Below are 8,718 nucleotides of genomic sequence, written 5' to 3' on the forward strand. Positions count from 1 at the left end.
TGGTCTGGTCTCCAAATAGAAGAAAGCCAAAAAAGCTTGTACTTATGTATACAATTGAGCACGATGCCAATGTTGTGCAAACAATGGGCTGCATTTCTGAAGGGTCCTCAAGTTCATTGTATATGGAATGAACTGCATGGCGCAAAGACATCACAATTCATTATAACATAATTTTAAATGCAAATTCAACTAATGAACTCTAAGATACTACACTGCAGGACCAGAGATGGAGGAAAATAATCCATACCATTGTAATGACAGATGTAAGCAGTCACAATAACTGGCACCACAGTGAAAAGCTTCAAGAACAAAGTAAAATCCACAATATCTGGTAACAATCTTGGTGCTTTGACGGTGCCACTGAACAACTTTACAATCACAATACCAGCCATAATCACAACAAATACAACAGCAAGTGCAACTGATAATGAAGAAGTGAATTTCAAAGAATCTGCAAATTCATGGAAATGAACACATCATTATAGGCATGAAGATTTGAACATCACAACTCCTAAGGAATAACCCATGATCCACATCCTTGAATGTATATGCCATATGGCATTTCTAACAGGGCAACATGAAAAGTCAGACAAATCGTTAAGCAGATGCCATCAGTATGTGACATTCGCAAGATATGTTGAATCCCCTCATATAATTACAACAGTTTCTAGACATTCAAATCCCTGAAAAGGCCCAAATGAAATATGATATATCTGAAAATCAGTGCTAAAAAATGCTTATCAGGATGAGCAAAGCAGACTTACCCACAATTTCTCTATACAAGGAGCATAGATTTAAATTTCCCAAAAAAATAACCTGTTACAATTTTAAAAAATGTTAAAAGACACAACAGCATGAATACAGGATATGCCAGCTTCCTTTTAAAAGCTTTGCACATGAAATGGAGCTCGAAATCCGATCTGCATAATCTTATGTAACGTGACCATGATCTTGCCACTGATGCATGAACTCCCTCTCCTGGGTAACAAATCTGGCTAGAGCAAACTTCCCAGCACTTTTATAGGCATCTATAACTGCCTTGAACGTGAATTCGTTTGGCTGAAAACCCTTCTGTTTCATTTTGTAAAACATTCTCCTAACACCGTCTACCAATCCTAGCTTCCCATAGCTAATTATCATACTTGCATAAGTAATTGTATCTGGTTCAAGACCTTTGGCGTGCATGATCATGAACATCTTGTAAGCTTCATTAATCCTCCCAGCACTACCAAGTGCATATATAACAGCATTGTAAGAAGACACATCAAAATCCAACCCAGAAGCTCTCAGTTCATCACAAGCTTCCAAAGCTTCAGCATGCATCCCCACTGCAGAAAAGATTGTCATTCTCAAGGCCTGAATACCATGTGGAAGCCCACTTTTACGTGCAACATCGAGTTGCTCTACTGCCTCTCTTGGAATGCCTCCTCTCTTCAGAAGAATGCCCAGTGTTTTGTATGTATTCTCATTGGGTGAAGCCTTTAGTTTTAACATTTGATGAAAAACTTCAGCAGCCTCTCTCAATCTTCCATCTGCAATGAACAGGCTAATGACACTATTAAAAGAAAGAACGTTAGTAAGAAATCCCGATTCTAACATTTCCTTTGCAATTTCAGTGGCTTCATTAAGCCTTCCATTCTTTTTGTATAAGGACAACATCATGGAAAAAGAAAATTCATTTGCCTGCTGCTTTCCCTTCAAGACTTTGAACACTTCTTGTGCTTCAGTCACCATATCAGTGCGAGCATAAAGGTCAAGCATACAGCCTGATAAAAAGGCATCTGGCTCAACACCCAATTCCTGTATGCGTTTGTACGTTTCTTGTCCTTCCTTCAAAAGACCACGTTTACTATAAACCTTAATCAAAGAACTATACACCACAGAGTTCCCTGCAAAACCAGCATTTTGCATTATTTGAAAGTAACGTACAGCTTCTTCCACACATCCAGCTTCAGCAAATGAATTTATCAAGGCACCATAAACAAAAACATCTGGCTCCACACCTGCTTTAACCATCTTTTCAAACGTCTTCTCTGCCTCTGCAGCGCGACCCAATCTTCCATAGGCGGCAATAACAGCACAAAATGATGAACAGTTAGGCACAAACCCTGCTTCCTGCATTTTGGTAATAAAGTGTTTTGATTCATCTAGAAGTCCTGAACTTGCAAATGTCTGAATGACAGAAGCATATGTACATCTGTCAGGCAAAACCCCTTGAACTTCCATTCTTTCAAACAACTTCAGAACCTTGTCATGGACTTTTGCAATCCCATAGGCCTTAATCATGACATTAAATTCTAATACAGTTTGACCCTCGCCTCTTTCTTGACTGCGCTTAAACACCTTTTCAGCTTCTAACCAATAACCCTGTTCCCCATATGCATCAATATTGGCAGCATAGCATTCACAGCTCATTCCTCTAGCAAGATGGAACCTTTCAAACCATGCCCATGCTTTCTCAAGCATCCCCAGATCTATATACATCCTAATAACAGCTGATTCAGAGTACTCATCCACATGAATGCCCAATCCATCCATCTCCCTGACAACAGCTTCTACTTCACTGACCATGTGTTTAATACAAAATGCATATAAAATAGTTCGACAACCCACAGTATCAGGAACGAGTCCTGCTTCCTTCATCTTTGTGAAGTAACAAAATGCTTTATCAATATTGTCATTTTGAGCATGTAATGCTATAAGAGTGTTATACGTCCTTGTTTCAGGCAAGCAATGAAGCTCTTCCATTTTCACCATAAGGGCATCTGCTTCGTCAAGATATCCATAAGATCCACAGATGTGAATCATGGTATTGAATGTTACAACATTTGGGCCTATTCCTTCTTTTAACATCTCAGAAAATAACTTGGAAGCTTCTTTTAGGCGGCCTGCCTTCCCATAAGTATCAATTAATGTATTATACATGTAAGAACTGCGTGGCCTCTGAACTTGATCATTCTCTCTGCAAGGATCCATGCACTTATCATCTAATAACCCTTTAATGAGCACTCCTTCAGGAAAATTATTTGGAGAGCAGTCCCTTTTACCCAGTGGGTCCTCAAAATGATTTTTTACTTCACACCGAAGACTAATATAGAAGAAATCCTTCGGTTGCTGTCGATCAGGCTCTGATTTAGAAGAACAAACATTTGTAGTATTTCCTAGAAAGATTTCTGTTCAGCTTTCTCAAATTCCCTTGTCTTCAGTCCTGCCCTCGAACCATTTCCCAACCCTGCCCACCACATCGGAACAGCACTTAAACCCCTGCAAAGCCCTTCCCTCCACCCCAAACTGTGTCGTGTCACTCTTCGAATCATCTGTGGTTCCTAATCCATCCTTATGTCGAACACCATCTGTTTGGGTTTCTGAAAGATTACTAAATTCCTCATAAAAAAAAATATAAATTTAGATGCAAGACCAAAATTAACATTACAAAATAGGAACCGAAATTCGGTCCAGATGAACTAATACAACAAAACCGTGACTATATTGAAAATGGAAATCACTTTGGGAGAAATTAAATAAATGAAATGACCAAAACTTAAAAAAAAAGGGTTCAGAAGCGTTTAAAACCATCCATCGTATTTTGGTTACTGTGACCTGCATAATGGTTGAGATCACAGTAATGATGTAGAGAGGGTTCTCACCAGTTAGACCAGCACTTAAACCCCTGCAAAGCCCTTCCCTCCACCCCAAACTGTGCCGTGTCACTCTTCGAATCATCTGTGGTTCCTAATCCATCCTTATGTCGAACACCATCTGTTTGGGTTTCTGAAATATTACTAAATTCCTCATAAAAAAAATATAAATTTAGATGCAAAACCAAAATTAACATTACAAAATAGGAACCGAAATTCGGTCCAGATGAACTAATACAACAAAATCGTGACTATATTGAAAATGGAAATCACTTTGGGAGAAATTACTTTAAAAAAAAAGGGTTCAGAAGCGTTTAAAACCATCCATCGTATTTTGGTTACTGTGACCTGCATAATGGTTGAGATCACAGTAATGATGTAGAGAGGGTTCTCACCAGTTAGACCGAAGAATCGTTTGAATTGTAACTTGATGGAAAGGTCCACAGAAACTGTAAACACGCACATGAATGAGAACCAAATATATTATTGCCCAGGGCCGAGAAAGGGAATCGATAATTTTGATAATTAATACGAAAGGGAATTGATGGATGGATGAATTAGCGTGTCCCCGCTTAAATGTTGACAAGCTGTGAGTACCCTTAACTATATAGATCACTCGTTTGAATTATTATCTTCGTCATAACTCAAGAACTCTTTAATGGACATATGCATAATAACTGTCTTATATTATAAGATAAAGAGAATTAATCTCCCTGCCTACCCAAGCCAAAGAGCCCTGTGATCAGCACTTCTAATAAGCTTTCTACTTGTTGAAAAGGTGTAGACTGCCTATTCATCCAAAATCTATGGAATATAATTCCACAATGGGTGCAACTGCTAACTTAATGGTGGACTTACCTCTTATGGATCATCAAAAGAAAAGAACCATTAATGTGACCGCTGGCAAAGCAGGCTGAACAAGTAACAAAAACAAATCAGGGTTGCCAACAAGAACAAATAGTCTTGCACAAGGAGCTCACCAAGAAACAATCAGAAAATATATGCTCAATGTCCTGGTTTTGCCACACTGCAAGGCCATCCAAGAGGCCTGTCTCAGCTCACCTATCTTTGATGAAAAATGAGCATAGACATGACTTTGAGCTCAGAGCACACCAGGGAATACATACAACAGCAATTCTTTTCAGCCACCTGCTTTTTTAAGTCTGCCTTAATTGATAACTGAATGTCTTTAACTAATGCACTGATAAAAAGCATGGGTATTATATAACAAATACGTCAACCATTATAGCACCACCTTTATTTCCAGCTTTATTTGCTTCATTTTAAGGCCAATTTCAAATTTGAATCTCACCTAAATAAAAGGCAGACATAATATCCATGTTGAGGGCTCATGTTTTGTATGAGGCAATAATATCCCAGATAGAGGAGGCAATAATATCCCAGATAGATTCCTCTAGGAATATCAATTTCCTCTGACAGAATCCTAAAGATCCATCCAAGACGATAGACCCCCAAAAGAGGTCATTGTCACTCCTCTTCGATTTTATTGGGTAAATAAGCACTACATTTTGGTGCCGGATAGCTGCTAAAAGGCTACACAACTCATCAAATGTGTTTATAGCATAGCACATTTCATAAAGCTCCATTTGAGAGTTGGTTTGAAATCCATAAAAATCTGTAGCAATTACTGAAGACAAAAATTAAGTTGACCACCAGAGCAAGTTGTTGAAAAGTTGAAATAAATATGCATATAAGTTGCATATTCCCTCATTTTGGGGATGTACCAGAGCAAGATTTGTATAAAATATGCTGCAAATCCAAGGTCATTTCCCAGTGGTGAGCATATGATTTAGAAATTAGCCTAGATACTATTATGAAGCTGTAAGCTAGCTACCACCATTCATTTTCTCAGTCTAGCCGATATTTAACTCTCTTCTCGATAAATTGACTGTGCCTTTGCTAATAGGAAAACGGATTATGGAACTCGGTAAGGTGAATCAGCTCAAATTTCAACTCAATCAATTGGTGGCTAAGCAACAGTAGGTGGATAAGGAACTCAATCTTTCAATGGCTCTCGATCCAACCATATGTTTCTTGGGTATAGGGCAAGAACCTCATGAACTTTCACTCGTAAAACCTGGTAATCAACCTCAAGAAAATGTCTGTTTACGGTCAGGAGACCATGGGAGGAGAGTTATTCACAAGTATAGCTTACAAATGGATCTCAGGTGGTTTCTTTACAGTTAGGAGACCATGGGAGGAGAGTTGTTCACTAGTATAGCTTATGAATGGACCTCGGGTGATGTGAGCTAGCTATAATGGGAGATGTGAGTTAGCTACCAACCTGCATTTGCTTAGTCTAACAAATATTTGACTCACTTCATTTCTTGGGTATAGGGCAAGGGCCTCATCACTTTTTCTGGTATAGGCTGCTAACCAATCTCAAGAAATGTTTATAGGAGACTGTGGGAGGAGAGATGTTCATTAGTATAAACAAATGGAGCTCAGCTGAAAGCTTCTCCCGAATAGTCAAGGGAGAATACTTCTCACATATAGTTAGGGCCTCAACAAGGCAATGTTACTTCTCGCAAATGAGAAAAATAATTAGATTTGATTATCCCTTACATACTCCAGCAAAACCAAATTAACCTTTGTTGCAATTTCTTGTGGTAAACCTCACTGATTCTAGGCAAATAACCAGCAGAATGAAATTCTAATTTGTCTTGCAATTCCTCTACCTTAATTGAAAAGACATGCAAGTATCAAGATTCAGGGGAGCCTTAATTGAAAAGACATGCAGTATCAATATTAAGGGGTGTTTGATATCATATAGGAAGATTGACAAGAGATTTAACAATCACCTTGGATGCCCGATATCCCTCTCAAAAATGGATGTTTATGGTCAAGAGTCTTAGATGGAGCCAGTCAACATAAAGGGTTCACTAAGAAGTGAGTACCCTTAACTATATGGATCACTCGTTTGAATTATTCTCTTCATCATAACTCAAGAACTCTTTAAAGGACATATGCAGAATAACTGTCTTATATTATAAGGTAAAGAGAATTAATCTCCCTGCCTACCCACGCCAGAAGAGCCCTGTGGTCAGCACTTCTATTTTGGTTACTGTGACCTGCATAATGGTTGAGATCACAGTAATGATGTAGAGAGGGTTCTCACCAGTTAGACCAGCACTTAAACCCCTGCAAAGCCCTTCCCTCCACCCCAAACTGTGCCGTGTCACTCTTCGAATCATCTGTGGCTCCTAATCCATCCTTATGTCGAACACCATCTGTTTGGGTTTCTGAAAGATTACTAAATTCCTCGTAAAAAAAATATAAATTTAGATGCAAAACCAAAATTAACATTACAAAATAGGAACCGAAATTCGGTCCAGATGAACTAATACAACAAAACCGTGACTATATTGAAAATGGAAATCACTTTGGGAGAAATTAAATAAATGAAATGACCAGAACTTAAAAAAAAAAGGGTTCAGAAGCGTTTAAAACCATCCATCGTATTTTGGTTACTGTGACCTGCATAATGGTTGAGATCACAGTAATGATGTAGAGAGGGTTCTCACCAGTTAGACCGAAGAATCGTTTGAATTGTAACTTGATGGAAAGGTCCACAGAAACTGTAAACACGCACATGAATGAGAACCAAATATATTATTGCCCAGGGCCGAGAAAGGGAATCGATAATTTTGATAATTAATACGAAAGGGAATTGATGGATGGATGAATTAGCGTGTCCGAATATTTTAATTTAAATTAATTATTAAATTAAATTTATAAATTGCAATGAAAATGTTTTTGATATAAAATTTTATGAGAAATTTATGAAAAATATATATATATTTAACTAAATTTATAAAAAATATATATATATTTAACTAATAGTTAGTATATACTTTAAATTTATTTTCATTTGAATATAAAAGTTACACGAAAGAATAGTTTAGATATTCTTTTGAGCTAATAGAATTATAATATATGGTAAAGATATATGTTATTTCTAAATAAATAAAGGGTAAAGTTAGTTAATGAACAACAGAAAGTTTTTATTAAAATTGTTGATTAGTTGATTTTGTGTTAAGCTAGTTAACCATTTTTATTTTTATTGGGAATTATTTGGCTTTGTGTTGAGTGAGCTAATAATCTTTATTATTATATGTGGCAATGAATGTAACATATTAATCCTAATATACTGATTTTACAAAATGTAAATAGATTTAACATTCGTGATTAGTTGATTTAGTTTTATGTTAGTTAATAATATTATTAATTTTTAGTTAATGTTGTTTTATTAATTGAATTGATATGTGTTTTCCTGTCGTTTTAATTTACTGTATTTATGATCAATATCATTTTACATATGAAAAAAAAAAATGTTAAGTGCAATCAAAAAAGAATTTAATGAAATTTAATATTATTCTCCTAAAATATATTTCACATATGGAGAGAAAAAAAAAATAGTGAAATCTAATATTATCTTCCTAAATCAATATCATTTTATATAGGGAAAAAAATTAGCTTAACTAAAAAATTCAGTAAAATTTAATATTATCTAATTCCTAAATAATTATTTTACATTTTTTATCTATAAAAAAAACTTCTAAAATTAACTATTATATATCTATTTATACGCCCATTTATAAATAACTATTATACATCTACTTATACATCCATTATTTATAAATAACTATTATACATCTATTTATACATCCATTTAGCGAAACTTTAAACGTATCTTCTGCAGCGTTAGCTACTTAACTAAATGAAAAGTACGAAAAAAAGACGGCACGAACAATCATTCACTGAAATCATACTACCTAGGCCAACTTCAGCCAAAATGAGTGCAAATACCTCACATAAACCACGAAAATGTAGTGATCTCATACCCTCTGCTCACTTTCACTGACAAAATAAGTACAAAAGGCCCTGGTGTCCTCTTTTTTCTGCAAGAGGCCAAACGAAGTATTCTTGCTTTAGCGATTCGATTGCCCAAATCAGTAAGTATTCTTAGTCCTTTCTCCTGCAATTCAACTGTAAAACATTCGTGAAAGGCAAAGCTAGATATATAATCACGGTTCAAATAAAACAGATCAAACCTGAG

General features: G+C 36.1%; 1 pseudogene across 6 annotated transcripts; it reads right to left on the bottom strand.

The window, feature by feature from the left end:
- Nucleotides 1-856: 856 nt before the first annotated feature.
- On the bottom strand, nucleotides 857-4,209 carry LOC149189489 (pentatricopeptide repeat-containing protein At1g73710 pseudogene; annotated as a pseudogene). 6 transcript variants are annotated; one of them, XR_016255906.1, is made up of 3 exons: nucleotides 4,034-4,209; nucleotides 3,648-3,759; nucleotides 857-3,353 (listed from the first exon to the last, which is right to left on the bottom strand). The product of XR_016255906.1 is annotated as a pentatricopeptide repeat-containing protein At1g73710 pseudogene, transcript variant X6 (transcript). The 6 variants fall into 6 exon arrangements; XR_016255902.1 differs by having other exon boundaries at nucleotides 857-3,376; XR_016255904.1 differs by having other exon boundaries at nucleotides 857-3,376; nucleotides 3,648-3,771.
- Nucleotides 4,210-8,718: the final 4,509 nt, after the last annotated feature.

Source organism: Pinus tabuliformis, chromosome 3_1 (assembly GCF_031772625.1).
Source record: "Pinus tabuliformis cultivar Carrire ecotype Pingquan chromosome 3_1, CPIR1, whole genome shotgun sequence".
NCBI classification, from domain to species: Eukaryota; Viridiplantae; Streptophyta; class Pinopsida; order Pinales; family Pinaceae; genus Pinus; species Pinus tabuliformis.